The sequence below is a fragment of the Corvus hawaiiensis genome, chromosome 31 (assembly GCF_020740725.1).
Source record: "Corvus hawaiiensis isolate bCorHaw1 chromosome 31, bCorHaw1.pri.cur, whole genome shotgun sequence".
Classification (NCBI taxonomy): Eukaryota; Metazoa; Chordata; class Aves; order Passeriformes; family Corvidae; genus Corvus; species Corvus hawaiiensis.
In genome coordinates this window covers 1351290-1377769 of record NC_063243.1, presented here as the reverse complement: position 1 = coordinate 1377769, position 26480 = coordinate 1351290, and the positions used below count along the sequence as shown (strand labels likewise).

Genomic DNA, 26480 nt, shown 5'->3' with positions numbered 1-26480 from the left:
TGAGCTCTGGGGGTGCTGGGGCATTTGGAGGTGCCACTGTGTTCCTAAAGCAGCCAGAACGGGGTGAAGGATCTTTCCTGTAAAATGAGTTCCCCTGTCTGTGTCTGTTGCTTCCACAATCCATATCTTGGAATTGTTTGTTCCAAACATGCCTTAAGAACGGATGCAGGGATTGCTGAAGCAGTCGGAAATGCTTCTGCCCCACTGTGAGCTGCCATGCTGTTAGCAGAAGATATTGAAGCCTTCCTGCTCAGGGCATTTCAGTGCCAGGCTCTTCCAAGCACCCCCAGCTCGGCCCTTTGAGCTGAGCATGCGGGCGCTGAGCTGCGCTTTGTCTCATTCCCTTTCCTTCAGAGCAGCGTGTCTTGTCACTCTTTTCCCTTCTGCTGCCCCTGCAGAGCCATCCCTAAACACATTTTCTCCCTCAGGCCAGGGAATGTCTGGTAAATCTCTGCTAGCCCGGGTCTGGAGCTCTGTCACTTGGCTGCAGCCATGGGTTTCTTGCCAGCCCCGTGTCCAGGGCCGTTCAAACAGGAGGCTGGGTTCAACCCTTGCCCTGTGCTCAACTCTGAATCCTCCTGTTCCATCCAACAAGTTTCATTCTGTAAGAACCGAGCGCTGCTCATCCATTTAGAGGCTCCTTTGGTTAACAAAGCTTTACCTTGATGCCAGGCTTGAACAATCAGAGATTGTGCTGCTGTCAGTTTTCAGGCCTCAGTTCCCATTAATGCCGGGGCTGCACAATTCTGCAGACAATGAGGCCACTCTCTGGCCACTGGGTTAAACATTTGAGCCCAGGAATTCCTTTGGCATGGCCCCGATGAACATCCCCATGCAATTCAAATGGTTTTTCCCTGTCTGGGAGGGCCAGGACAGGAGGCTCAGTTAATCTGCTTTTGAAGCCTTGAAAATTGTGCTTTCCTTCTGGTGTCCATGATGGGGTTTCTTGGCTGGCAGGAGAGGAGTGTTGTAGGGAGAGATGCCTGGCTCCAGAAGCGCTGCCTTTAGCAGGGCCTCAGTAAGAGGCTGTAACCCCTTCCTTGCCTCCCTTGGAACAGGGTATTGCTTTTAGACACCACTTGTCCTGGATGCTTCAAAGGAATTTGGAGAGGCTCCATATCTAATTTTGCCTATTTCCCTGGGGCTGCCCACACTTCTGGGTTCCCTTCAGCAGAGGCCTTGGCAGACATTTGACACCAAGGTCCAGCAGCATTAGCCTCTGTATCTCCTTTGACAATATGAATTTGCATTCCCACTTCAGCCCCCAAATCCCTTCCCAGTAAATTACAATCACAATTAGGAACAAACAGAAATTGATGTGTTTCAAACCCATCTCCCACATCTACTAACAGTGGTTGAATAAAACACCCCTGCTCCTCTTTCCCACTTATTGCCTGAATAATCAAGGAACTTCTTGACAATTTCCCCCCTTAGGTCTCAGATTCGGAGTGGATCGAGAGGCCCCTGTGTCCATCAGGAGCGGCCTCGTCTCGATCCAGAGGCGCCCTGAATGTTCTCAAGGGCTCTGGTGCGGTGGGTCCCTGGAGTGCTGGGAGCTCTGAGAGCCCTGACAATCCATGTCCATCAGGGGTGGACTTGCTGGTGCTGAGGGTGCTGCTGTCTGTGCTTGCAGTGTCCTTGTGGCCTGCAGCTGGAGCTCTGATTCCTTGGCAGGGGCTGTTTGGGTGGGCTCTGCCGTGCCGAGGAGGGCAATGCCTGTGCCAGGTGCTTGTGGCCGCCGCCGTCCCCTGGGTGCTGGGGCCCCCTTGGGCCCTGCGGTTCATCCCTGGGGGGCTGTAGAAACTCTGCCATGGCCTTTGCCTTCACCTTGGCCTTTTGCTCATCCCTTCTTGCATTCCCCTGCTGAGCCTTTCTGGCCAAGTGCTGCAGGGGCTTCTTGTGCCTCTCCTGCAGCCCCCTCAGTGCCTGTGGGTGCTCATCCTCTGACAGCTGCTGAGCTTTCTGCACAATCATTCGTTTCTCCAGTGACCCAAACAAGATCGATAAAAGAAAATCCTGATCCTTCCACATCCCGCAGCCTCCTGGGGGCCGGGGGCCAGTGCCGGCCCTGCCCGGGGGGTGTTGGGGTCAGGCAGTGCCCGGCGCTGAGCCCCGGCTGCCCCACAGCCCCGGCCCGGCCCCGCAGCTCCCCACAGGCCCCCAGCCCGTGCTGCCCTGTCCTGCTGCTCCCCACCACAGAGAAACCCCCTGAAATCCTGACCTCCTTGTTTTCCTGTCCTGGAAAGCAGGGATACAAAGGAGGTGGAGCTGGCCCTGAGGATAAGAGGGTTTTGGCCCCTTTTGAGGATAAGATTGTGGAAGGTGCTGGGAAACATAGCAATTCTCAGTATTTTTCTCTTCCTGCTCTTTTCCATCTTCCTTTTCCTTTCTTACCACATAGATTCCTCCTGCTGCTGTTTGCCTTAACCATATTCCTGCACACTCCCTTCAACCAATCCTTTCCCAGCACACCAACACCATCCATCCCCTGCTGCTGAGACCCCTTCTCGACTTCCCTTTTTACCCCCGCTGGGTGTCCATGTCCTTAATTAGCTCTGGGAGAATGTGCAAACTGCCTCAACATTGTCCCCTTTTGTATAGGACACGATGTCCATGGTTGTGTTGAGGCTTTGTTGTTGTTCTGGAAGTTGAGGAATTGAGCAGGAGCTTGGCTGAGCAGCAGTGTGTGTCAATCAGTGCCATTTTGTGGAGCTGATGGTTTCTGCTTGTGTCACTTGCTTGTGTCCAAGTCGGTGTGGCTGTGTCCGAGCAGATTGAGAGCATGTGTTTGTAGGGAGGCGTTGCTGTTGTTCCTTGGCTGGGGGTGCCCGGTTTTCGGGCCATCCCCCCTGGAGCAGAGTGTCCCCCCTTGGTGCAGGCGCGGCCCTCAGGCAGCGCTCAGCCAATCAGAAGGCGCGGCGCTGGTGAGTCAGCAGTTGCCAGGCAGAGCCGCAGCGCCCGGCGCTCCCCAGCTGGAGCCCCCGTGTGGCCCGGCCTTGGCGCCCCCCGCGAGGGGAATTTGGGGAGGTGGGAGGGGGGGAGCGCCAAGGCCGGGCCGGCCCGTGCTGTGCTGGCAGAAGTGGCTGCGGCGGGGGCCGAGTGCGGGCAGGAGCGGCCGAGAGCCCAGCGCTGCCGCAGCCCGAGCTGCCGCAGCTGCATCCCTGCTGGTGCTGTGGGATGCGAGAGCTCTGGGGGGCAGAGCGAGCCAGGGGTGGGTGCTGGGCCTGGGGGGAGGAGGAGAAAGGCTGGAGGAGCAGGGCTGGAGAGCAGAATGGTGAAAGGATGGACGTGGGAGCAGCAGGTGGGATTCAGCAGGAGAAGGAGTAGTGTGAGGAAGAGGAGTGTGAGGAAGAGTAGGGATACAGGAGGAGGAGGAGGAGCAGGAAGAGGAGGCACCGCAAGGTTCCAGCACTCGCTGTATCTGCAGCCTCCCCCCAGCCCCAGGAGCGTTGCCCCCCCACTCCAGCCGGTGATCAGGGAGGGGGATCCACGATTTTCCCGTGGGTGAATCTTGGTGTTTCTGAGGTTTCTTGGGCTCCATGCTGGTGCTTTGATTTTTTTTGTGGGGGCTGAATGTTTATATTTTGGAGAGAGTTTTGTCTGAATCTTGATGTTTTGGGAGTTTTGGGTCTGTGTCTTGATGTTTGTGGTACTTTTGGTCTGAATCTTGGTGTTTTGGAGGTTTTAACAGACACAAGATGCTTGGTGATGGCCTTGGGCAGGAGGAACCACAAGCCGAAGGCGCTCACCCCTTGTTTCTCCCCCAAAACCAGGATTTGTCATTCCCAAAGCGTGGCCGGATGGAGGAGGAGGAAAAGCCCCGGAGATGCCGCACGAGGAGGGGCTGCAAACGCAGCCCAGAGAGATCCAAGGAGGAAAGAGCCCCCCTGTGCCGGGAAGGCGGCCGGAGATCCAGGGGGAGCTCGGAGCTGGGGGAGAAGCCTCAGGGTGGGGAGAAGCCCTACAAGTGCTTGGAATGTGGGAAGGGCTTCAGGTGGAGCTCCAGCCTGAGGGAACACCAGAGGATCCACACTGGGGAGAGGCCCTATGAGTGTGGGGAATGTGGGAAGGGCTTCTCCAGCATCTCCCACCTGATCCGGCACCAGGTGGTCCACACTGGGGAACGGCCCTACGAGTGCTTGGATTGTTGGAAGAGCTTCGGACAGAGCTCTGAACTGAAGGTACACCAGCGCACCCACACTGGGGAGAGGCCCTACGAGTGTTCTGAGTGTGGGAAGGGGTTTCAGAGGAGCTCCAGTCTCCTCGTACATCAGCGCATTCACACGGATGAGAGGCCCTTCCGCTGCCCCGACTGCGGGAAGGGCTTCAAACACAACTCCACCCTCATCACCCACCGGCGCATCCACACCGGGGAGAGGCCCTACGAGTGTCCTGAGTGTGGGAAGAGCTTCTCCAGCAGCTCTCACTTGACCAAACACCAACGGAGGCACCGCTAAGGGAAGCCCTGCGAGTGCCCCGAGTGCGGGAAGAGCTTCGTGCGCTGCTCCAGCTCCATCCCCCGTGGGAGGATCGGCGTTGGATGATCCCCAGTGACCCCCGTTGGGCAGAGCCCTGGTGACCCCCGTTCCGGGTGATCCCCGCTGGGTGGGGGGAAGGTGTTGGAGAGATTTCTTTGCCTTCTCCTTGTGCTGCTGGGATTTGGTTGGGAATAAATTCTCTCCCTGTGCCCAGGCTGGCTCTGTTGTGCCCGTGCTCGGGGCAGGATCTCTCCCAGTCCTTCTCTCAGCTCCTGGGCCTTTCCTTGTGTTTCCTGTCCCTGTGCAGCTGCAGAGGGCAGGGACAGAGCGGTTTTGGTGTCTCCCGGCATCCAGGCAGGGCCAGCCCAGCCCCAGGGGTTGTGAGGGGCTTGTGGTGGTCCCCCGTTTGCGGGACATCCCCACTGGAGGAGGGTGTCCCCCCTTGCTGCAGCCCCAGCCCTCAGGCAGCGCTCAGCCAAGCAGGGAACACCCTCAGCTGGGGCCTCATTTTTGGGCACACCTGAGCCCCTGGACATCTCCATCCCCATTTTGGGGTGCAGCTGAGCTCCTGGATACCTGGGTTCCCAGTTTTGGAGCTCTATTGGGCTTGCACAGCCTGGTTTTGGTAGCGGGGTTGGTTTAGAGGTGGCTTCTGAGAGAAGGATCTGGAAGCTTCCTCCATGTCTGGCAGAGCCAATCCCTGGCGGCTCCAAAGATGGAGGTGCTGGATGCAGAGATGCCCCCACAGCCCCTGGGAAGGAGGGAGGGGTGGGGGGAGGATGTTTTTAAGGGTCTTCTTTTCCTTCTCATTCTCTTGCTCTTATTTTTTCGGTGTCATCAATTTGATTAATATCTCTAATTAGAGCCTGTTGTGCCCGTGCTGGTGTTTGCTGTGGGATCTCTCCCGGTCCTTTTCCCCACCCGGGAACCCTCGGTTCCATTTTCTCTCCCCTGTGCGGCTGCGGGGGGCAGGGACAGAGTGGCTTTGGTGGGTGCCTGGCACGGGGCCAGCGTCACCCCAGGCCATGGGCACCCCTGAGATCCCGCGTCCCTGGGGACACATTTCTGGGCACAGCTGAGCTCCCACCTGCCCAGCACCTCGAGGTTCCCCCTCCAAAAAACCCCACTGCAGGGCCCTCAGCCAATCAAAATCATGGCCAGCGCTGGCCATGGGGCGAGTGGTGGCAGCTGGGGCCGTACTGGTGGCACTGGTGGTGCTGGGAGCCACCCCGGCTGCAGGCGCAGAGCTCTCGAGTGAGCAGGGGGGGCCGGACATGATGGGAAAGGGGGGAGAAGGGGAAAAAGGGGTGATGGGACCCCTAAAATGAGTGAGAGGTGGAGGGGACCCTCAAAGGAAGAGCAGGAGGGGTCTGAAGAGTGGGGGAGAAACGGGTGGGAGGGGGTGGGAAAGTGGGGAAAAGTGGAGGATGGGACCCTAAAAGTGAGCGGGAGTGGGCTGGGGATTGGGGGATTGTGGGGAAAAAGGGTGGAAAGGGTGAAAAGGGGGGAATGGGACTCCAAAACTCCTCTGGGGAGCGGCTGGAAATGGCGGGAGAGGGGATGTGAAATAGGGAGAAAGGTGGAAAAGAGGAAGTGGGAGCACGGGCAGGAGGGTCCCATGGCGGCCGTGGGGCACAGGGGGTGCGGAGCGGGGATCCGGGGTGGCTCCCGGAGCTCTGGGCGTGCTGGGGGCTGCAGGGGGGCACCCCCTGAGCTGTGTCCCGCACACACAGGGGTGTTCCAGGGCATGATGAAGTCCGAGTGTCACTTCATGAAGGGCAGCGAGCGGGTGAGGTTGGTGCAGAGGAGCATCTGACACCGGGAGCAGCAACTGCACTCGCCAGCGATGTGGGGCTGTTGGTGGGGGACACCCCGTGTGGGGAGAAACAGGCGCAGTGCTGGAACAGCCATGCAGCAAGAGTGGGGTACAAAGGGGCTCTGGCGGACAGGCTCTGCCGGCACAACCGCGAGATCGTTGCCCCGTTGCTGGCGGAGCGCAGAGGTGCAGAACGTCGGGCAGAGCGAGTCCCCTCGGGCCCTGCCCTGGGGATGAGCCTGGAGCCCCTCAGCCCCCCTGGAGCCCATCCCCGGGGCCTCTTGTCCTTCCAGGTTCCCCTGAGCTCTCCCAGTCCCTCCCAGTCCATCCCAGTGTCTCCCAGTGCCCCCGCGCGTGTCCATCGCAGCCCTGCGTGGCGCTGGCGCCCCTCAGCCAATCAGAGCGCGTCTCTCTGATGACTCATCAGTTGCCAGGCAGACCCGCAGCGCCGACTGCCCCGTGCTGGACTCGGCCTCCCAGTGCCGCGCGCTCCGTTCCCAGTGTCTCCCAGTGCCCTCCCAGTGCCTCCCCAGTGCCCTCAATCCACTCCCCTCTCACGAGGGCAGCTCACTTCTCTCAGAACACCCCAACCCAAAGCTGTCTATGCTTCTAGGCCGATCTCTTGTCCTGTTTCTCGGTGTTGAGCATTCCATCAAGAGCCATCCTTCTTTTTAGCCTTGGCAAAGGGGCTGGGAGAGGGTTTGGGGGATCCTCGGAAGGCAGGGAGCAACTGGGATGGGGCTTGTGGAGTCCTGGAGGGGATGAGAGTGGGTTTGGCATGTGCTGGAAGGTTTAACGGTGTTCTGGACAGATCTGGGAGGAAAAAAAGAGGGGTTTGGGGCGTCCTGATGATTCTCTAGGGGGTTTTATTAGGAGGTCCTGACCCCTGCAGAACCCCCAGAGATGCCAGCGGACACTGCCCGCAGCCAGATTCTGACGGGGATCGGGGACTTCGTGTTGGGCTTCATCTTCCTGGCGCTGGGGCTCGGCTTTCACTTGCTCGAGGAGGTGACGGGGGGTCCCGGGGATCGCATCCCCCCTCCCCCAGAGTGTGTGTGCCCCCCCGGGCCCCCAGCCCGGTGTCACCCCCTTTGCTCTGCCCACAGAGCTCCTGAGCCGCCGGCGGCCGCAGCCCCTCCCCGTGGCCTCGGGCCCGGCCGGGACCCCCTGCTCCGTCCCCGCGCTGATTTTGCGGGGGTCGTGTGTCCCCCCCAGCCCCGCTGTCACTCTGCCCCTGCCCAGCTGCTCCTAGTGCTCCCAGTAAAGCTTCCCAGTTCACCCCAGTGCCGTTTATTGGAGGACACTGGGGAGGGACTCTGGGGAACCCCGCGGGGGAGCTGAGATTGGGGGGCAAAACTGGCCCTGGGATGGATCAGGAATGGGGACCTCCGTGTGTCCCCCCCGTGTCACCCCGCTCTGGGTGCTGGGAGCCCCCGGCTGCGGGTGAAGAGCTCTTGGGTGAGTGGGGAGGGGCGCGGGGACGACGGGAAAGGTGTCTGAGAGGGGGATAAGGGCCGGGGGGACAGCGGGAAAGGATTTCCCATGGGAGTCCCTTCGTTTCCCCATCACTTGATCTCTTGAGCATTTCCCTGGGGCTCTCGGGGGGGCAGAACCTCACGGGGGGCTCCCCAAACCCCTGTCCCTCCCTGGGGGTCTCATGGGGGGTTCCTCCCCACCCAGCAGCTGGTGCTGAGGCGGCCGTGGGGCAGAGAGGGGTGGGAAAGGGGTGTCCAGGGGGGTCCCTTGAGCTCCCAACCTGCTGTGGGGTGCTGGGGGCTGCTGGAGGGGGGCACCCCCTGTCCTGTCTCCCACACAGGTGTGTTCCATTCCTGGGGAAAAGCCCACTGGCACTTCCTTGATGACAACAACTGGGTGAAGTTCATAGACAGGAACATCTACAACTGGGAGCAATTTGGGCACAGGGGATACCCCAAAATTTGGAGGTGGGATGGAGTTGTCTTGAGGTGGAATTGAGCCGTTTGCAGTGGGATGGAGACAAGGCTTGTCTGCCTGGGAATGACTGGGTTCATACTGCAAGTGACTGGGGCCCTACGTGACTCTACTGGGAGGGACTGAGAGTGAAAGGAACCGTAGAGGGCATGACTGGGAACAACTGGGACCATGTTGGGGGCAACTGGGATCTTACTGGGAATGACTGGGAGCATAAAAGCTTGAGTGGAGTTTTTATCCCGTGGCATTCCCGGGGAGCAGCGGCAGCTCCGTGCCCCCAGCCCGGGGGGTGGGAGCAGGGGAACCGCTGGCAGCACCTTCGGGGCACAGCCGAGGGCTGGGGGGCTCCTCCCCCACTTCATTTTCTCTGCCCAGTTCAAATCATCCCCTCCCATTCAAATCCCCTCCGTTCACATTTTCTCCCCACCATTAAAGTTTCCTTGCCCCAATTCAACTTTTCTCCCCAGTTAAGCCCTGAGGCCCCTCCCCGCCCCCGGCTCCTCCCGGCAGGACCCGGCCGGGACCTTCTGGAAACAGCAGCAGGAAGGGTTCAAAAATTCCTCATTACTTCCATCCATTTCCTTGCTTTCTGGGGCATTTTCCTGCGGCTGCTCCGGGCCATGGCTGAGGGGTCCCCTCGGGCTCCAGCCCCTTTCCAGCCCCTTTTTCCAGCTCTTTTCCTCAGCTGACCCAAAGCTGCGGATTTTGGGGGGTGGGAAGAGTCACTCTACTCGAGGGTCCCCGCGGTGCCCCAGGGAGGCCCCGAGGCCGCAGCGCGGTTCCCTCGGGCCCCTTGGAGCGTTTGGAATCTCCAACTCTCAGCAATCGGTGTCCCTGGGATTCAATCCCACCTGCAGGGTTTTCGCCCAGACCGGCTTTCTTTCCAGAGGGTTTTGTGGTTTCGCTTCGAGCCGGGGCCTGAGGGCACCGGAGCGGCCGCCAGGAAGGGCTGAGGGACAGCACCGCCCCACAAACCTCCGGGACGGGGACAAGGGCTGGAGGGGGCAAAGAGAGAATAAACACGCGATTTTAGAAAAAGAAAAAAAAAATAGATGATATGTAAAATATAATAAAAGAGAACTCTGAAAAAAGAAAGTAACAGCAGAGCTGCTTCTCCTGGGACTTTGGGTTTCTTGTCCAAACTCCGAGCTGGGTGTGAGCCAGAAACCAGTGGCTGGGAGAGACATTGCTGCTGAAGGGCTTCCTATGGCCAGAACTAAAGTGTCGAGTATCAAGGAAGAGCTTGAGGTTACAGAAGCGCCAGCGCTCCCGTTGGATTCCCTCGTTGGAAGCTGAAAGCGGAGCTCCATCTGGGACTCTGCTTTGTAAGGATTGAATGTAAAACTCCAGCGCAATCCCCGTTTCCCTCCCTCCTGTGGCCAGCGGCGCACGGAGAAGGGATGGGAGTTTCGGTGAGTTCGTGCTTCCCCCTGAGGGACAGGAATCCTTGCCGTGTCCAGCGGGGGTCCCTCCCCAGCCGTGCGGTCACTCCCCGGCCCGGCCCTGAGGCGCGGGGCAGTCGCGGGGCAGCCGCGCTCCGGCCCCGTCAGCGGCACCGCCGCTTCGTGCCGGGCAGGAGCGGCAGAAGGAGCCGGGCGGCGGCGGGGGCTGAATCCCGGCAGGAGGAGGAGGAGGAAGAAGAAGAGGAAGAAGGGGCCGGGTCGGCCTGCGGTGTCCGATGGCCGGGGAGCAGCGGGGAGGCCTCGGGGAGCGGCGGCGGGCGGGGCTCTGCTGGAGCCGCCCCGAGGGGTTTGTGCCGCCCCGGGTCCCTGAAGGAGCCGCTCCGCGGGACGGGCGAGCTGGGAACGAAAGGAAATACAGAGAAGAGAATAAAATACAATCAAAGAGCCGCACCGAGAGGCGTCTCCCCCGCCCGCGTCTGAAGGAGCTGCACCGAGGGAAGGGCGGAGGGTGAGTAGAATAAAATCCAGTGAATGGAGTAAAATAGAATAAAAAACTGCACGGGGATGTCCGCGGCGCCCGGTGTCACTGAAGAGCCGCACGGCGGGACGGGCGCTGTCGGGTGCGGCCAGAAGGGCAGCGCCGAGGAGGGAGAGAGGTGCGAATAGAAAAACAAAAAAACAGAAAGAATAGAATAAAATACAAGAAAAGAGCCTCACCCGGGAATCTCCGCAGCCCCGCGTCACTGAAGGAGCCGCAGCGAGGGACGGGCGGGGCGCGGCCCGGATCGAGCCCCTCCAGCTGCGCCTCGAGCGGCGACCCCGCGGGACCGCGCCGGGGCCGGGCGGCGGCGGCAGCCGGAGCCGGGAAAGCGGCTTGGAGCGGCGGAGACGAGCGGGGTGTTCCCGAGCAGCTCCGCTCAGCCCTCGGGCACCGGGGGGTTCCGGGGGTTGTTCCCGAGCAGCTCCGCTCAGCCCTCGGGCACCGCGCTGGGGTCGCCGCGCACTTTTCACCCCCGGCCGCCCCCACGGGCCGGGCCCCGCGGCTCCCGCTGCCGCCGCCTCGGCCTTATGAACTCCCCTCTCCTCAGACCCTCCCGGGCACCGCCGGGCATTAGCGCAGCTCCCGGGGCCGTGTCCCGGCCACACTTGAGTATTAAATCCGACAGATTTGAGGAGCAGGCACAGCCCTAGAAACCAGGGCTTTGCCCTCGGGACCTTGGAGCTGCACGAGGGGGATAAAGGATCCCCTGCACTCACCGATGCCCCCAGAAGCAGCTCTGGCCCCCTAAGAATGGGGCTGTATTTGGGAGAGGGAGGATGGCTGGGATGGGGTCTGGAAGGAAACAGACACATGTTGGGATGAAGAGGTTTGGATGATCTGGTTCCTGAGGAGGTTTTGGGGCACCCTCCAATCCTGAGGGATGTGTTACTGGGAGGGGGGACACACCTGGCTCTTGCACTTGGAGTGCGGCCCACAGGGAAGGACATGGGGAGCCCATTTTAGGGTAGATCCCGCTGCTTTCCACCAGTTTTGGGGGAGTTATAAACGGATTTGGGAGAATCCCCAGTCATTTTCAGCGGCGGAGGTGAGGCCTTTTCTGGGAGGATCCTGATGCTTTCCACCAGTTTGGGGGGTTCTAAATGGCTTGTGGTGGAACCACTTTCGTGAGTTCTGACGCTGCCCACCCGTGCTCCGCACTGGTCCGGACTGGTGCTCCCAGTGCCGCGTGGGGCAGGGCCATGGGGACCCCTCCACGGCACAGCGCGGCTGCTTTGGGGCTGGTGACACTTGCCCGGCACTGGCCATGGGGCGTGTGCTGGCAGCTGGGCTGTACTGGTGGTACTGGTGGTGCTGGGAGCTCCCGTGTCTGGGGGCAGTGGGACTCAGGTGAATGTGGGCATCTCAGGGGTGTGGTGGGGATGACGGGAAAATATTGAGAGAGGTGGGAAAAAGGGAGGAAGAGAGCAGAAAATGGGAGCTGGAATGCCCAGACCAGGAGTCCAGCCCAGGGGTCTCTGGCCTGACTGCCCCCCCAGGAAGTGGCTCCCACAACCCCTCACCCTGTCCCCAAAATCCCTTGGCATCCCACACCCATCTCTGTGTTCCCCCTCCAAAATCCCCAGGCTCTTGCAGTGAGACAAAAGGGGTCCAAGTCCCCAGCTAGTGTGACCACAAGCCCCAAACTTTTTTCTCCACACAACAATCTTCCCTCTTTTCCCATTCCTGGCTTCCCCCACAGCAGCTGGGTGCAGCCAAGAGCCCAGCGCTGCCCCAGCCCGACCGGCCCCAGCTCCATCCCTGCTCCTCCCGTGGGATGTGGTGGGTTTGGGGGGAGGGGGCCAAGGGTGGGCGCTGGGCCTGGGGGGAGGAGGAGCAGGGGTGGAGGAGGAGGGATGAAGGAGACGGGGGAGAACGGACAGGAGGAGGAGCAGAAGGAGGAAGTGCAGGAGGAGTGGGAGGAAGAGGAGGGATAGAGGAGGAGCGGGAGCAGAACAGGAGGAGGAAGAGGAGGCAGCACGTGTGTCCAGCGCTCCCCGTATCTGCAGCTCCCCGCCCCGGGAACATCGCCCCCCCTGCATTCTGCAGGGAACCGGGGAGGGGAAGCTCACCCCAAATACCTTGTGTGGACCCTGGGAGGGTTTTTTGGGTGGTTTCCACTGGCAGCTCACAGCAGAGCCCCAGCAGTGGGTGGGGGATGCGGGGTCTCCCCCCATATGTGGGTTGGTCTCCCTGGGTCAGGCTCTGGTACCACATGGCAATCGCCCGGTGCCGGTGCGGCGTGAGCGGGACGCCGGTTTCAGGGACACCGGTTTCGGGGACTGCCTGGGAGATCCAGGTTTGGGGGAAGCCCGAGAGCCACGGAGTGGGAAGAGCGGAGAGGGGCGATCCCGGAGCTGGGGGACCCCTGGCAGCCTGAAGGGAGGGGGAAGATGGAGAGCGGGGGAACCGGGGACCCCTTGGACTCCGAAGTGGGGAGCCCGGAAAGGGGGGACCCCTGGGATTCCCCGGACCCCTGATAGCCCAGAGAAGGCGGGAACCCCGGATAGGGGGGAACCTCAAAATACACAGGACCCCAGAAGCCAGGAGAGGGAAAATGACCCAGAGCCCAAAGTGGCGAAAACAGAGAGGGAACTCTGGGGAGGGTATTTTTTGCTGAATCTCGGAGTTTTTGGTTTGAATCAGCATTATTTGGGCTGAACCTTGAGTTTTGGAGGGGAGGAGTGAACCTTGGTGTTTCTGAGGTTAGTTGAGCTAAATGTTGGTGGTTTGGTTATTGTGGGGGGTAGAATCTTCATATTTTGGAAGGGCTTTTTCCTGGATATTGAGATTTTTGGAGTTTTGTGGCCTTGTCTTTGTGTTTGGGGTTTTTTTCTGCTGGATTTTAGTATCTTGGAGATTTTCATTGACACAAGATGCCCAGAGACTTCTGGAGATGGATTTGGGCAGAAGGAACCCCCAAGCCACTGCACTCACCCCTTGTTTCTCCCCCCAAACCAGGATTTGTCATTCCCAAGGCGTGGCCGGATGGAGGAGGAGGAAAAGCTCCGGAGATGCCGCACGAGGAGGGGCTGCAAACACAGCCCAGAGAGATCCAAGGAGGAAAGAGCCCCCCTGTGCCGGGAAAGCGACTGGAGATCCAGGCAGAGCTCGGAGCTGGGGGAGAAGCCTCAGGGCGGGGAGAAGCCCCACAAGTGCTTGGAATGTGGGAAGGGCTTCAGGTGGAGCTCCAGCCTGAGGGAACACCAGGGGATCCACCCTGGGGAAAAGCCCTATGAGTGTGGAGAATGTGGGAAGAGCTTTGGGCAGAGCTCCCACCTGATCCGGCACCAGATGATCCACACCAGGGAACGGCCCTATGAGTGCTTGGAATGTGGGAAGAGCTTCAGCTGGAGCTCTGCCCTGAGAAAGCACCAGCGAACCCACACTGGGGAGAGGCCCTATGAGTGTGGGGAGTGTGGGAAGAGGTTCCAGACCACCTTCAATCTCCTCGTACGTCAGTGGATTCACACAAAAGAGAGGCCCTTCCGCTGCCCCAACTGCGGGAAGGGCTTCAAGCAAAATTGCACCCTCATCACCCACCAGTGCATCCACACTGGGGAGAGGCCCTACGAGTGTCCCCAGTGTGGGAAGAGCTTCTCCAGCAGCTCTGCCTTGACCCAACACCAACGGAGGCACCGCTAAGGGAAGCCCTGCGAGTGCCCCGAGAGCGGGAAGAGCTTCGTGCGCTGCTCCAGCTCCATCCCCCGTGGGAGGATCGGCGTTGGATGATCCCCAGTGACCCCCGTTGGGCAGAGCCCTGGTGACCCCCATTCCGGGTGATCCCCGCTGGGTGGGGGGAAGGTGTTGGAGAGATTTCTTTGCCTTCTCCTTGTGCTGCTGGGATTTGGTTGGTAATAAATTCCTTCCCCGTGCCCAGGCTGAGTCTGTTGTGCCCGTGCTGGTGTTTGCTGAGGGATCTCTCCCAGTCGTATCCCATCCCAAGAACCCTTGGATAAATTTTCTCTCCTCTGTGCGGCTGCAGGGGGCAGGGACAGAGTGGCTTTGGTGGGTACCTGGCATTGTTCCAGCATCCCTCCAGGCCATGGACATCCCTGGGATCCCAGTGTGCTGGTCCATTCCCCTCTCCTCCTTTCCAGGCTGCACTGTGATCTGAGAAATGCTTGTTAGGCCTTGGCTTTGAAAACAGCACCTGGGCTCAGCTCTTTCCGAGCTTGTCAGAAATACTGTCTGCTCCCAGGAACTGCTGAGGAGCTCCTGCTTTCCTTATGACCAGCCCTGGAAAAGGTTCCTCTTGCCCGAATGGCATAGCATTCCTGCTCTCCCACTTTCAGAGAAAGTGCCGACCCAAACTGTGGCCGGGATGAAACATCATTATGACTGAAGCCCACTCTCTTGTGACCCTCTCAACAGCGGCCCAAAAGGAGATCCTTTGAGCTCTCCTGGGCCGCCGTGGGCTCTGACCAGCAATCTCCCTCTGAGGGGGCCTCTCAGAGCCAGCAAACCTTCAGGTTTGCTATACCTGGAGATCGCCAAACCACGATGTGTCCTGGGCCAATATTCTCACTGCTCGAGGCCTGATTGTGTGCCCAGCAGGAGAGGAAAAAGCTTCCAAAGTGAGGATTTCACTGACCTCTGAGGGGAATTTTTCACAGGAACCTTGCTTGCACTGACTGTTTCTGTCTGCGTGTGTGCCCCTGCGCATATGCTACAGCAAACCTGAGAGAAATACTGCTTTCTTAGGTGTTTAAGTGAGTCAAGGTTCTGAAAAGTTAAAATTTTAGCTTAGAAGAAATTTGTATTGATTAAGACACAAAGTAGAAAAACAAAAGATAAGTTAATGCTTAGTAGATGCCTAAGCTAGAGCTAAGTGATGTATTATTTGCCATTATATTTTTAAGTTTTGTTTATAGAAGGAACCAAAATGAATGAACTGTCATCAAAAGATATTTAAACTAATAGAACCAAGAACAGCACCTGGGTTTCGTAATAATTAATCAAAAGTAGGAGATCTTGGGCTGCGCCAAGAGGTCATGAAGGCCTGCCAACAGCAAGGAGGTAAAAAGGTCACTGTGAGGAAGACATTCCTGACTTCCTCTTTCAGGACCACTGACCCAATTCGAGACCACCGACCCAATTCAAGAGAGAAACTGCGCATGCGTGAAAGACCAATGATCTCATTTTAATACAAAGCGGAGGATGGGAGGTGCTGGGGTCATACATATGCAGAAGATGTAAAACTTTGAGTAATAAATAGAGAACGAGAAACCTTGTACTTGGCTGGCATGTCTTTAGGAGGCTACTCCCATGCCCCGCCACTGGTGCCTGAATAAACATACCACTTTCTAACTTTAATTAGTTAGAGGGTCTTTGTCCATGGATATCGAGATTTAATGAATCACCAGGAACCCTCAACTCCCTTGAAGCCAGCATCTCCCATATCCCCTGGAAGATCCCCCCACGTCCCCATCCATGTCTTAGTTCAACATCTTTATTTTTACCCTGGGTTTGGGTGTTTTGAAAGGACAAAGAGAAATGAAAAGAAAATCAAGGCCACTGGGAGCCAGGAAGAGGCGGAGCCCCCCAGCCTGGTGTCTTCCCACACAGATCACCAGCACCACGGATCTCTGGGGCTCTGCCCAACGGGGGTCACTGGGGATCATCCAACGCCGATCCTCCCACGGGGGATGGAGCTGGAGCAGCGCACGAAGCTCTTCCCGCACTCGGGGCACTCGCAGGGCTTCCCTTAGCGGTGCCTCCGTTGGTGTTGGGTCAAGGAAGAGCTCTGTGAGAAGCTCTTCCCACACTGGGGACACTCATAGGGCCTCTCCCCGGTGTGGATGCGCCGGTGGATGATGAGGGTGGAGTTGCGCTGGAAGCCCTTCCTGCAGTCGGGGCAGCGGAAGGGCCTCTCATCCGTGTGACTCTGCTCATGTTTGAGGAGACTGCAGCTCCTTGGAAACCTCTTCCCACACTCCCCACACTCGTAGGGCCTCTCCCCTGTGTGCGTCCGCTGGTGTGCCCACAGGCTGGATCTCCGGCCAAAGCTCTTCCCACACTCCCCACACTCGTAGGGCCTCTCCCCTGTGTGGCTTCTCTGGTGGACAATCAGGTTGGAGCTCTGGCTGAAGCTCTGCCCACACTCCCCACACTCGTAGGGCCTCTCTCCGGTGTGGATTCTCTGGTGGACAATCAGTCTGGACTTCCACCTGAAGCCCTTCCCACATTTTGAGCACTTGTGGGGCTTCTCCCCACTGTGAAGCTGTTCATGGACCCCCAGCTCCAAGCTCTGGCTGGATCTCTGGCCACCTTCCTCCTTGGACCTCCTTGGGCTGTGTTTGCAGCCCCTCCTTGTGCAGCATCTCTGGGGCTCTTCCTCCCCCTTAGATTCCTGCCCCGTGGAGCCACTCAAAACGGCCTCTCCCACCAGCTTCTGCCACGGGGATTTGTTCTCTCTGGGCTCCGTGCTCAGCTCCCTGTCTGGTGGAGGAAGGACAAGCACAGGATGGGATTTGCCTCCGTGCCACAGGGAAGGGGAAGGAGATCACCCCAGTCCGTCCCCGGCAGGACGGCGTCGGCAGCAGGGTTGTCCTGCAGCCGGGGACGATGCTGGGCTGGGAGATGGAGCAGGAGAGAAGGGAAAGGGGCACTGACTTCCTCCTCACCTGCCTGGGGCTCCCGGGGCATCTTCCTCTTCTTCGCGGCCTCCTCCTCCTCCATCCGGCCACGGCTTGGCAATGGGAAATCCTGCTCTGGGGGAAAACAAGGCCTGAGCGCCTTGGGTTTGGTGGTTCCGCTGCCCGAGCCCAGCTCGAGAAGTCGCCGCTCCTTTCAGTGTCGAGGGGCCCGGACCCCACTCATCTCCAGCCTCCCCCACCCCTCCAGGCTGCAGGGGGTCCCCCGGCTCCGGAATCGCCCCCCTCCGCTCTCCTCACTCCGGGGCTCCCGCGTTCCCCCCGGCTCTCCCGGGGATCCCCAAAACCGATATCGCCCCCACACCCCCTCCCAAGGGCCATTTGCGGCTCAGCTTTGGGCTCCTGCAAGCTCCGAACATCGCCTGCCCCGCAAAAAACCCTCCCGGAGACCCCCGATGGATTTGGGGCGAGCTCCCCCTCCCCGCTCACCTCGGGATGCGGGGGGGCGATGCTGCCGGAGCCGGGGGAGCTGCGGCCTCAGCGGGCGGGCGGGGGAACCGCGCGCTTCTGCTGCTGCTCCTCCTCTTCCTCCTCCTCCTTTTCCTGCTCCTCCTCTTCCTCCTCTTCCTCCTCCTCCTCTCTCCCTCCTCTTCCTCCCGCTGCTCCTCCGCTCCCGCCCCGGCCCGGGCAGGTTCCGACACCCCAAAGCAGCCGCGCTGTGCCCTGGGGGGGTTCCCAAAGCGGCCCCGCCCCGCGCGGCACTGGCACCGATACTGAGAGCACCGGGAAGGAATTGGGAGCACGATCCCTCCCAGTACGGCACTTACTGGGAGCACTGGGAGGCAACAGCGACTGGCGGCGGCTGCAGCCGGTGCTGGGCGTGGCCAGGATGAGGGCGGGGTTATGCAAAATGCAAGGGGAATACCGCGGTGTGATTGGTGGGCGTGGGTGGGCGTGGTTATGGAAATAGCGGAACGTTTCCCGCCGTGCGTTTGCAGGCGGTGGGCGTGGTTATGTAAAATAGGTGGGCCCTGCTCGGTGTGGCGTGTGGGCTTGTGGGCGTGGCCATGCAAATTACGCTGGTATTGCCCAGTGGTTTGTCGGCCTTGTGGGCGGGGTTATGCAAATAAGAAGGCCGGTCCGCATTTAGGTGTTGGACGTGGTGTCCGGTGTCCGGTCCCGGAGCGCGGAGCCCGGTTCGGGGGGTGTCCGGTGTCCGGTCCGGGAGCGCGGAGCCCGGTCCAGGGGGTGTCCGGTGTCCGGTCCCGGAGCGCAGAGCTCGCTCTGGCCACTCGAGGAGGGGAAGTTTTGGGGTCCCCAGCGTCCCCTGGGGTGGGGAGGGGGGGATTTAGGGTCCCCAGGAGAGGGGGCCGCCCCCCGAGCTCCCCCCACACTTTGTGCTGTCTCCAAGAATGTCCCCAGATCTCCCCCCATCCCGGGGGCGCGGACCCCCATCCTAATCCCGGTCCCGATCCCGATTCCGATCCCGGGAGTGGCTGACCCCGATTCCGGGGGCGGCTGATCCCGATCCTGACCACGGTTCGGACCCCAATCCTGACCCCAATCCCGATCCCGGGGGTGGCTGACCCCGATCCCGGGGGTGGCTGACCCTGATCCTGACCCCGATCCCGATCCTGATCCCGACCCCGATCCCGATCCTGATCCCGGTCCCGGTGCCACGTGAGCGCTGATCCCGTTAAGAGCCTTTGCCGGGGTGGGGGGGTGACAGCCATGGCCGCCCCCCGGCGCGCACTGTCCCTGTCACCGCTGCTCCTCGGGCATCGGCCGGGACGTGGCCGTGCGGCTACCTGGGTGACGGGGGTGTCCCCAAATGTCCCCAAGGCGGGAGGGGACACGGGATGCACCGGGAGGGGATCGGGGGGACACCCCAGGACTGTCCCCAACACGGGAGGGGGTCCCCGACAGGATTTTGGGGTGTCCCTGATGGGATTTTGGGGTCCGCAGTTCTGGCCACCACACAGAACCTGTCACAGCCAGGTTTTGGGGTTCCTGGGGTGTTCCTGAGGGCTTTTTGGGACCCCCTGATGAATTTTTGGGGGTTTTTGGGGTTGCATGCGGGACCTGTGCCGCAGGGGATCCCTGATGGGGTTTTTAGGGTCCCTTTCAGGATTTTGGAGTCTGCAGTCCTGGCCACCATGCGAGACATGTCCCAGCAGGTTTGGGGGTGTTCCTGATGGGGTTTTTGGGATCCCTGACAGGATTTGGGAGATTTTGGGATCCCTGGCAGCTTTTTGGGATCCCGAATCGCCCAAACTGGACCAAGAGGCACTTCAGAGACAGTCAGAGAAGTGGGTATTTGCTTTATTCAGCGCCGGATACGTGGGGGATCTCTCCTCCAAAAACACACACACACACACACACACACACACGGCACTTCCTACAACACAATATTATGGGTAAAATTCATGAATATTCATCACATTCTTTGGGATAGGGGTGGTTATAGAAATCAGTTCTTGGAAGTCATTAATATAATTAGCATATGTGTCACACATGAGTGGTGTGTCCTGGTGGTCGCACTGAGGAAGGCTCCTCTTCTTCCTCTCGGGTCTTTCCAATGAAGATCAGCACTCTTCATCACAATGCACTTTTCACCTTTCTTTCTGGAGCACGGGCAGTCCTTTGTGGGGTGACTCAGCAGTTTCTGTGCTGGTTTCAAACAGATTCTTGTTCCTCTTATCTTGACAAGATTAGGGCGAATCCTGCTTCTCCGCTTTTGTGATTAACATTTGCTGTCTCCCAATAGTTAACTGTGCTTACACGAATTAAGAACTGATCACCCGTTTCTCAATCCCCCCTTTTTATTTGGTCATTTGTAATTCTTTACAAATCTCGCATGTCTTGAAAGTAAGTACCCTTTTCTGCCTTGCTTCTGGGTTTGTGCTTTTGCCACTGAGCATAAGCACGGCGATTCCAAGTACATAACTGTCGCTGCTGGAGCTGCCCGGTCACTCGCAGTGACGGGTCTGATGCGCTCCAAAGACCAAGATGAAGCTGGTCTCGCCGCAAGAGGCAAAGCTCTCAGGGTGCTGAATGGTTTGCACTCGCAGGCAGAGGCAAGAAGGAAGGAGGGGACTCCAGTAGAGTATCCAGGGCTTTATTGTCCTCAGGGGGAGCAGGGACCGAAGACCCCAGGAAAGGGATTGCACAGCTTTTTAAAGGAGGGTTGGACAAAGGGTGGCAACAATCTCAGGACCAGTGGGGAAGGAGAAGGGGAGGGTTCACAGGTGGAGTGACATACAATTAGCCAATGAGGGAAAACAAGGGGAGGGGAGAAATTCAAAGGGACCAAGGGGGTATCGAGGGGAGAAGAACTTTCTAGCAGGGCGAGGGGAAAGGGGTGGTGTACATCAAGGATTGGCAGCTAAGGCAAGGTGTATACAATGCAGCAAGGGGAGGGGAAACTACAAACTTATTGACAATTAAATGAACTGGGACAGACCAAGTACGGGGGGGAAGGTGCACAGCAACATCTCCCCTGGTTTTGTTTAAAAAAATAAAGGAAACTTAAACCTTAAACTGGGGTGCTTTGGGTATCATCCCAGCAAGATGTTTCTCTGGTAGCCACGGCTACGGCTGCCTGGGTAGATCTTGTACCACTGGTACTCTTTAACGAGAAGGTTTTCTCTACTGCTGTGAGTAGGAGTCTTTTGATGCACCCAAAGAGTAAGAATAGAAGAAAGATGTTGTTAAGACCTGGAAGACTTTGAGGTTTATAAATATAAGGGGGAGTAATTGCAAGGCGCTGTACTGTATGTATGTTGGTGTTTTAATAAGTAATAAAGTAATAAAATTACAGATGGACCATGACAGGAAAATAACTTGCTGCAGGAAAAATTCCTCAGGACAGCTGGTTATTCCCAATATCTACCGCTGTAACTGAGTAAGGAGAAATGGACAACAAGCCATGTCTGATTACCAACATGCTGATGTTGTGCTCTCTTCCCCAGTCTGCTCTCCAAAGATCTGGGACTGACAAAGATGAAGGAATTTGAAGAGCTATTCTGGTTATTTCAGAGAAAGTTTAAAATGGAGAAGGGATTGGGGTGATTAGGAGGCTCTCATTACCCATCATTTTCAGTGCTGCCTTTTGTAGCAAAAGTGACAAATGTGCCCTGTTGGTGTTGTGTTGGTGTTTAGATTTTCTGAGTCCCTCAGCCCTGAGCTGGGTTCCCATCCTGGTGGAACTGTCCTGCCTGGTGCTTGCAGGATGCCCTGGAACAAACCCTCTGCCCCATCATCCACAACGAGCAGAAGGGCATGAGGACAGTGCTGCGAGGATGGGCAAGGAGGGGCACTTTGCTTGGGGAGAGTGGGGCAGGAGAGGCCTTCAGTGGCCTGGCAGAGATACTCCGAGTTTTTGTTGGTTTCCATACAACAAAAGGTTTCCCCTTCCCTCAGAGATCCGGAGTGATGCTCTTTGCCGGGTCCTCCTTTCTCTCCTGCCTTCCTTTGCCTGCTCTTTTCCCTCCCAGTGTCTCCCTTTGCCCAGGGCAGCTCCCAGCCAAAGACCCTCCCCTGATGGTTTTTTTTCCCCAATCCAGGAGCTAAAGCAGCCCTGGATGAAGTTATGGAGGCTGGCAGTGAAATGTCACTGTAAGATCTTGCTCCACTTGGGTTTCAGCCCCTTCAGAGCTTTGCCTTGAAGGGCAGGAACATCTTTTCCTCACTGGGAACTGGAGTTCCAGCTCATTGCAGTGTGTGCCATGGATCCCAGAGGGGCATTCCCGAGGCTCCCATGCTGCTGGTCCTGCCGTGCCTCCCAAGGGAGCTGTGCAGGGCCAGGGGACAAGGTCCAGCAGCTGGGAGGGCTCCCAGAGCAGACAGCAAAGGCTGCTTTGCTGCACATTTTCCAGCTGGAAGCAGAGGGAAGAAGGGAAGGGAGTCCCTGACAGAATCCTGGCATGCTTGTGGCTGGAAGGGACCCTGCCCATGGGTTAGGATGCCAAGAGGGAGAGACGCCTGTGCCCCAGGGAAGGTGCAAGTGAGACCATATGAGGACAACAAACGGATTTTATTGGACATGCATTTTATTGTAACAACAAATGGGAGGGATGGGATTCTAGAGGATGTGTGGATGTGTATTTTAATTTGATATTCTTCTTATTATTATTACTATTTCCTATTTCTTCTTCTTCATCTAAGTCTTCTTTGCCTTCTTCTTTTTAATTACTTCTACTATTCCTGCTTCTTCTTCTTTTTTGTCTTACTCTTATTCTTCTTATCCCTATTTTAATTTTTCTTCTTATTTACTACTACTGTTTTTTCTTCTTTATCATATTCTTCTTATTCTAATTAATCTTATTCACTTGTTATGCTTATTCTTTTCTTTTTCATATTCTTATTGCTTACTACTATTTCTTCTTCCTCTTCTTCTTCTTATTCCTATGTTCTTCTTATTCTTATTCAACTTACTATTTTTATTAATATTCTATTCCTTTTTCTTCTTCCTCCTATTTACTACTGCTATTTCTTCATCATCACAATATTCCTATTCCTATTCCTACTCCTATTCCTATTCTTTTTTCCTGTATGAGGAGGTTGTTTTAATTTCCGGGGTTTTTTTTTTAAACTATTACTATTTCTTAAAGTCAGCTTCCACTTGTTGAGTCAAAGTCCTGCAGTCATGTCCGTGGCCTTTGATGCCACCAGGGGAGGTTCAGATTCAAGATCTGAAGCAGTTTTTCCTTGGCAGAGGCGTGAGGCACTGGAAGAAGCTGCCCAGGGCAGTGGTGGAGTCCTTGTCTCTGCAGCGTTCAGGAGCTGTGCAGATGTGGCCCTTGGGGACGTGGTTTCGGGGCGACGCTGGCGCTGCCCGGGTGCCAGTGGCACCGGGTGCCCGGCAGGGTCTCTGGGCACCTCGGTGACTCTCTGGGCTTCCCCGCCGAGCGCGCCGGCACCGAGCGCGCTCCACGGGCGCTGTTTGGGGCCGGCCACGCCGGTGACTTTGGGCGTCGGGGAGACGCCCCCGGCACGGCCCAAAGCAGCCGGGGCAGCTCAGGCTGCGGGGCCCGGCCAGGCCGAGGCCGCCCGTGCGGCTCCCGGGGGCCCGCGCAGGCCCCGGCCCGGCCGCCATCGGCAGCCCCGGGCCGGGCGGGCGCTACTCCCGCGTCCGCGGCGCCAGGCAGCGGCAGCGGAACAGCGCCCGCAGCGCCCGCCTGAGGCGGCCGGGCCGCTTGCTGGGGGCAGCCGGCTGGGCAGCCGAGGGGCCGCGGGGGCTGTGCGGGGCAGGCCCCGGCTCCTGCCAGGCCAGCACAGGAGAAGCTGCGGGTCCCGTGGCGGCTCGGCCTCGCACGGGGGGAAGCGAGGCCCAGAGCGGCTCCCGTGCCGGGCGCTCGGCCCAGGCCTCCCGAGGGACGGGCGCCGGGAGCCCGTCTGCCGCAAGAGCTGCCAGGCTTCGGCGCCCGCCTTCTTCGCGCAGCTCGAGGACGCTGAGTCCGTCCCAGGCGGCGTCCTTCGGCAGCGAGGGCGGGACCCCGAAGCTGAAGATGCACGTGTATTGCCAGGTGCTCTGTGTGAGGTCTCTGTCGCTGCCATCTTCCTCTATGCAAACCTCTCGGTAGATGTACTCTTCCCCCTCATTGAGCTCTGCGTGGCACGGCTCTGGCTCGATGCCGTTATCCTCGTCAGAGGGGTCTTGGGAGCTGCTGACCTCTCCTTGGGACAGCTCTGGCTTTGCCGCACCTTGGCACTCTTGGGACAGCTCAAGCTGGGTGTGGTATTGGCAGTCTTCATTGTCTCCAGCTGAGGTGCCCTCCTCGCTCCCTTTCTCTGCCAGGAGTGACCCCCTGTCTGCCTCCTGGCCCCTCACCCTTCCTTCGCCCTGCTGGGACAGCTTTGGGTCATTCCCCTCTTCTTCCCCTTGGGGCAGCTCCTGGACTTTCACTCTTTGTTCCCTCTGGTAGAGCTGTTGCTGTGCCCTGTCTCCCCACTGCACACTCACACCCATCTTCCACGGGTTCAGCCCTTGGTGACTCCACACTCCGCACAGGGACACTTCCTGCACTGGCACTGCTGGTACCCACTGGGACAACTCACGGCCTGTTGCCTCTTCCCACAGGCGAATCTCTTGGGGCCGAGTGTCTCTCCCCTGGCAAGGCTCCTCATCCATGCCAGGTTTCCTCTCTGCCTCCTTGATGACAAAGGGCCCCTGCTCCTCTTCAGTGTCTGTCTGTGGCCTGACCGAGGCACTCTCTGCCCCCACCAAGTGCCAGCTGAGGGTCTGGTCTTGCAGCTCGCTGGGCACAGGGGTGGGTGGCTGGGAGGAGCTGGGGTTTGCCTTGTCCTCTTCCATCTCTGAGGTCCTGTAGCACAGAAGGATTGCGGGAGCTGCTTCCTTCTGCGACAGTGGCTCTCAGCGGACTGGGCACTCCAAGGTTCTGCGCCCCTTAGATACCCTCGGCCAGGGCGGGGCTCTCTGATGTCACAAGGGTCTCTGGGCACCCCCAGGTTCCGCATGGCCAAGGGCCCTGACACCACGCGCCTGTGTCACAAAGGGCCGTAGCCGGTGCCCCTTCAGCAGCCGAGCCTGCTGGAAGTAGCACTGAGCAGGCCCTGGACTTGGGCACTTGTAGCCCTTGGCCTCTGTGAGGCTTTGGCCACAGTCCCACTCAACAGCCCAATCTCCACACACTGGCTTTGGCGGGTGGGCTACTCAGGGCACGAGCCATTGGCCAGATGGCCGCAGCCAGGGACTTGGGGGCATTGGCTCCATGTGCAGCTGCAGGCCGGGGACGAGGGGTGTCCCTCAGGGCTCTGCCTTGGCCCTGGGGCTCTTTAGTGGCGTCCCCAATGACACAGGCAGGGGCTCGAGCTCCCCCTCAGCACGTTTGCAGGGGACGGGCAGCTGAGCGTGGCAGGGGCACCATGGCAGGATTTGGCTGTGCACAGGGACCTGGGCAAGCTTGAGAAGTGGCACAACGAGAACCTTACGAGGCCTCACAAGGCCAAGTGCCAGGTGCTGCACCTGGCCCGGGGTGATCCCCGAGTCCCGGATTCATCCAGGCCGGAAGAGACCTTCCTATCCCTCAGTTTGGGGCTGCCTCCCTGGCCGCTCCCAGCACCTCCAGAAGCAGCACTGGCTGGGCCTTGGGGTTTCTGGTGCCCTTGCCCACTTCCAGCAGAGCTGGTGTAGTGGGTTGACCCTGAGTTGATGGACAGTCTTTTAGACTAATGATGCTTCTCACAGTTTACACATTTAAACCACACGGAAAGGCGGGAATTCCTTTTATTCCAGCTCTCCTGCCGAAGGTGGGGCGGCCTTGGAGCCTCCAGGCCCCGCCGGGTCAGGGCCCCTGCACCCCCTCCTTTCCCAACGCCGCGGCACAGAGCCTGTGTCACTGCTGGGGGGAACTGTCCCAGAGCCGCAGGCAGCTAAAGCCAGCCATGGACTGCTCACAGCTAAACCCATCCGGCGCGGCTCCCTGGGACCGGCGGGTCCCTCTCCTCTCCACGCGGAGCCGGCGGAGCCAGCGGGAGCCGGCGGAGCCTCCTGTCTGCAGCCAGCACACTCCGCGCTGAACTGAAGAGGACACCACGCAGCCAGCAGCACAAAGGGAGCGAGGCTTTCTCCACCGTAAAGCCCGAACAAGAACACTCTTCAACGTGGCGGCTTCGGAGTCAGAGAGAAGAGAAAGCGAGTCCTGTGGGACGGAGCTGAACATGGAGATGGGAGAAAAGAGGGCGGTGCCACGATTCTCGTGCGTATCTTAAAAAACTTCTGCAGGCCGTGGTAAGAAACTGTAATATCACAAACTGTTTGTCTCTTTGATCCATTTGGAGTACATGGCGGGATGAAAAGTTCACCCGTGGCCCAGGAAAATTATGAAAAGTGCCTATGCCCGGCTATATAGAAGTATTGAGAGGCTTTTAGAGACTTCCTTTCACAAAAAACCCCAAAACCCTTTGTGTTCAGGCCAAAGTAATTAATCCTTAAAAAGATTAATAACCCCATGTGATGGCCCCTGTCTGGCAGTGTGAAGGAACTGTGAGATTTTTCAGGGCAGAGATTATTACAGCTGGTGATGGGGTCAGTGGCTCTGACCCAGGAAGAGGTGCCCGGTCTGGGGAGATGGTCCTGAAAGGAATCGCCTTCCCGAGGCCCGATGTCTTACCTCAGCTGCTGGCAGGAGGGCCTGTGCAGAGACTGTCAGCTCTTTAGTGATTATCAGCTCGTGATTTCAGCTCAGCTCTGCAGGGCAGCCTCCAGGCCAAGCCAGACCAGAGAGAGAGACAAGACACTCGTGTGGCTGGTTCCGCACAGAGTAGCTTTATTGCTGGTCCGTACTCCAGCGAAGGGGAAAGCCAGGGACGGCAGCAGCTCTCTCTCCTCGCAGGGGCAGAGGGCTGGCTTTATAGGGATATAGGGGATCGGTAAAGGCCAATGGGTTACAAAGGATCTGGGATGGGTAAAGGCCAATGGGTTACAAAGGATCTGCATAGGGTCTCCTAAAGGACTGTGGGTCTGTCTTTTCTCGCTGTGACCAAAGAAGTGGTTGCCTTTCCAGCGAGTCCTGCTGGGCGATTACAAAATCTCTTCTCTCAGCAGAGATCCCTCCAGGGCAGGGGCTGGGCACGCCCAAGAGATGTTTTACACCACCGCAGATTGTTTCTTTCTGGGCGGGTTTGCTGTTGGTGGCACTTTGGGAACCACGTGATGCAGAAGAAAACCCTTTTTTC

The 26480-nt window shown here is 58.5% G+C and overlaps 2 pseudogenes; one reads left to right on the top strand and one right to left on the bottom strand.

Moving 5' to 3' along the window:
• The window catches only part of LOC125318719, a 71615-nt pseudogene extending 57752 nt beyond the window's left edge, over nt 1-13863 (top strand).
• A 1276-nt stretch (nt 13864-15139) lies between these two features.
• Nucleotides 15140-17713, bottom strand: LOC125318718 (annotated as a pseudogene).
• Nucleotides 17714-26480: the final 8767 nt, after the last annotated feature.